This window comes from Pinus tabuliformis, chromosome 8, assembly GCF_031772625.1.
Source record: "Pinus tabuliformis cultivar Carrire ecotype Pingquan chromosome 8, CPIR1, whole genome shotgun sequence".
Taxonomy (NCBI): Eukaryota; Viridiplantae; Streptophyta; class Pinopsida; order Pinales; family Pinaceae; genus Pinus; species Pinus tabuliformis.
Genome location: NC_142294.1, coordinates 640,589,354 through 640,594,043, shown reverse-complemented (window position 1 = coordinate 640,594,043; position 4,690 = coordinate 640,589,354).

Genomic DNA, 4,690 nt, shown 5'->3' with positions numbered 1-4,690 from the left:
GACCATGACAAGGAAATTTCTTCCCGTTGATTCCGCAATTTTCTTTACTGAAAAAGAAAATTCCACCAATAAAACTTCTGCTTAAACATTTTTGTTTCTATCAAGTCCTCGTTAGTTTCAAACTTTCAGTCTCGAGTCTCGCAGAATATATTGCCAGATTTTTAATGAGCCATAAAAATTATGATCCCATCGATTGAATTTTTGTTTGAATTAGTAGATCTAAATAGTATAATAATGAAGCTAATGTTAGATTGACTTGAGATTATCATTCTTGTTTCATTTTCATAGAATTACTCAGTGCAAACAAATACTAGCAATGCTAGATTAGGAATTACATCTGTAACAACTCACTTCACACTCTTAAACCATGGGTCATATTTTATTGATGTGAAATGCACGTGAATGGTACTGTGCAGTTTTTAATAAGTCAATACATATGCATGTGTTAATTAGGTAATGAAATTGGAGCAATTGTATGTCTTCTAGTATATCTAGGCCTTAAACATGCGTTGACTATTAAATTATTTATTTCCTATTCATAGAGGAATATTATATTGAACTTCAATTAAACTTTCACTTATCTTCAAAAAACGTATATTAACTTTCTCGAAGTTCCAGAAGATTGATAGTTTCCCTTCTAACAGTTTCAAAAACCTTTTAATAAAAAAAAATAAAAAAATTGCAAACTATTTCCATATCACCATTAAACTAAACTAAACAAATTTTCCGACTATTTCTATCTAACATCAAATGTCTTGATGACAATTTTTTTACTAGATTTGAAACTTGGAGAGATTTCAAACATCTACATTTTAAAATGGAAGAAAAACTCCATTAAATGGAAGACATATTAGTGGCATTTGGAAGGATAGGAAATTGGTGAATGGATGTTGGAACGATATAGGATGGGAAAATATTTTGAAAGAAATTGGGAAAGTGAGATTATAGCAGCCAAACCCATTATGTGGCCCGGGGAACAAGTCGCTAGCCTTCGACTGAGTTTGATATTTATATAATATTCACATTATTAGAAAAAATAGTTTTTAATGTTTAGTCATTTAGATTTTCAAAATAGTCGAGTTCCAAATCTGTTATTCTTTTGGTGTACCTTTGCACCTTTAGGGGCAACTTCTAGTTTAAAATAAAATTATAATTTAGTTAATTTTTTTTATTTTTTCAAATTCAAACAATATTAAATATATATTATAAAAAAAAATTCTAATTTTTTAAATTTATAAAAAAAATATGATATAAAATAGTTAATGAACAATTTTAGTATCAAATCTTTATGGAATTAAAATGAAAATAAGACATTCTATAAATAGAAATCTAATGTAGTCTATAAAAAAAAATGAATGTGCATATTTAATTAGTTTTAATAAAAAACATATAAAAAATCAATAATCCTAAGCTCATTATGGTCACTCGATTTTTTGTTGTTGATATTACAATCGAATGTGGTAGTTTCAGTCACTCTCAGTGATAAATAAAATATTTAGTGATCCACATGAAATAATATATTTTCATATCAAATTTAAAAGAAGAGAAAATTCCTTGTTTGAAATATGTCAAATCTCATTAGCACTATTTATGTGGCTTGTAATTTGGATTTGATTGCAATATATGAATTATCTTTGTGTGTAATATGTCCACCATGTCTTCTCAACCAATTTCTTTGTACACATAAATTAGAAAGTTTTAGTAATGTGCAATCCTTTTCCATCAGTATGTAATGACATGTGGGGATAAGTGTTGAGGAAGACCAATCAGGCAGATGAGACATGTGAATTGTAATTTTTCATTTTTTGTAATTCTGTGTAATGTTGTAAATGTAAGCATTAAAGGGGGCACTTGGAAATAATGCTTACATTAGTAACTAGATAGATTAGGTTAGTTGGTTGTTGGAATTTGTTGAGAGATCTTTTCAACAAGCAAATCCTTGTTTGAAATATGTCAAATCTCATTAGCAATATTTATGTGGTTTGTAATTTCGCTTTCTTTGCAACATATGAATTATGTTTGTGTATAATATGTCCACCATGTCTTCTCCACCAATTTATTTGTACACAAAAATTAGAAAGTTTTAGTAATGTGCAATCCTTTTCCATGACTATGTAATGACATCGATGATTTTGAAAATTACATCCAAAAATATTCAGAACATATTTTGGAAATTACATCATGAATACTACCTAAGGATACTAAATAAAACCAAGAATAGAAAAACATCAAGACAAAAACGCCAACCAAAAACTTTAATGTTGTATAGTGCACATGCGTATACACATGCTTTTTCCATAGAGCGGTTCTTTAATAAAGCTTTACTGTATGACTCTTTATTTTTGATATCCAAACAAAGGTAATTAAAAGTTTAATGTTTTTTTTTTTATATTTAAAATATAAGTTACCCAAAATTGAGATGAAGACACTTGAACAAAATATTGTATTCCAAGGAACAAATTAACATTAAGAAGTTACAAGTCTTTAAATGATAAATGAAAAAATTTATATATACATTAGGAAATAGAAAGAAAAATAAGCGTCACTACTCTTGATTCTTTATATCCAAACAAACCCAATTAAGGTTTCAATATTTTTTTAATATTTAAAATATAAGTTACACGAAATTGAGATGAAGAGACTTTATCAAAATATTTTATTCCAATGAGCCAATTAACAATGAGAAGTTACAAGTCTTTACTCCACCCAAAAATAATCTTTCATGTTCCAAACCCACATAACAGGCCTTCCATTTACAATAATTGAAAGTCTTCTTCCCCAGAGGACAAATTTCGGACTAAGGCCAAATTCAAGGGCCTACCTTCAGTATTTTACATGATCCAATTCACAATTTAATTTATGCAGAGTGACCCAATGGAAGTTTATCACAAAGTCAAAGATTCAATTCAATATTGCGCATATTTTGCAGTATACATGGTGTCTAGATGCATGCTAAGCCCAAGATTAAGGTCTTAATTAAACTATTTTGCAAAGCCCTTTTTACGACAAGTATCCATAGTGGGCACTGACAGATGCAGCAAGCATCATAACTCAGATTTTCTTCATATACAACTGAACTTAAAAGTACCCTAATGCAAATATCCAGAAATTGTCAAGAACTGTAAGTTCTTAAACAAGAGAGCACCTAAAACAGTAATTTCTTCACACAAATAGAAAAGATATATCACTCGAAAACTAATGTTGACACGAATGAATCTTCAAGGATAATAGAAAATGCCATGAATTTAAAGGAATATTTCTAGTGAAAAATAGAAGGTTGGCATTACGAATTAATATATACATAGTTTCTTGAGGGATCTAATCCGTGTACACACATAATCGTCCAAAGCACGTTAACATAACAATTTGATAGTCACCTCAAACTAGAATAAAATTTGATAGCTAGAAGTTTGGGCCTACCTACAATTGATATTGTGAGAAACACAATTATTTTATTTTCTTTTGGACATAGGAAATCCCTTTTGGATTTCAATTCAGAATGTCCCATCATGTCCTAAGAAGCTTCCTTTACACATATGATTCTGTGGCCATCATCTGCAATCCACCATAATTATCCTACTTTGTGATCATGGTAAATATCCTAATGACCATGCCCTTTGGAATAACACTTCCATAGCCCTTACCTTAATTTATAGGGAAAATTTCAATACATAGAGTAGTGCAAACTAAACAATATGAGATTAATAAATTTTGGATTCTTTGTGTTGGTATTTGGATTTGTACCTAGTACATATATAGAACTCTCACAGAGTCCCTCTGAGACTGGTATTTGTATTTGTACCCAGTACATTTATAGAAGTCCTAGAGAGTCACTCTTCTCAGATAAGAAATGATCTCATCCTAAGTCCCCCCACCTAATTTTGTTGAGACTTATGCAATTTTACCTCCTCTAATCTATATTTTACCTTAATTTTACTTGTCATCTACCATAATATTATGTTATATTATGATCTGAAGATGATTTATCACTCAAAATATCTTTGATTGAAAATGGAATGATCCATAAACATACACAAGCCGTCAGGAGGACCAAGACATCATTGGGGTACTGGAGATGGTATTCATGTCACAAATTTGGGAATTGACGGGGATTTTTTTTGGATGCCATCAATGACGTAGTATTAAACTAATTGGAAAATTTATCTTGGAAATTATGAGGTATGGGAAGTTTTAAATTCAATCTCCCACTAGAATTTGTGAACATATGTAGCTTGCTCTAGCATGCACTTACATGAAAAGGGATGTGTTCTCTCTACTTCAATTTGCTTCATTATGTGGGGTATTTTTAGCATATAAGCAAGTAGAATGGGTGATATTTCAGAAATTAGGAATGAAGATGTTGTTGCTCCCAAGTTTCCAATACCAAGGATGAAGAATTTGTTAGTAACGAGTGCACTTCCTTATCTGAACAATATTCCACACCTCGGAAATCTGATAGGAAACACAACTTTCTTTTTCCTTGTCTCAAATTAGTTGTAGATACACCAGAACCCATGTCGCATGCCTATGGAGTCCTTGTCGTCTTCCTTATCCATTATAGTCATCAAGGTTGCCAGTATGGTAAGAGTCTACAAAGATGAAACAATTAAACACTTGGTTGACCTGGGTATAGTTCCCCCTTCTTCACTAATGATTTTCAAAATTATAACTTCTTTTACCACAGTTTCAT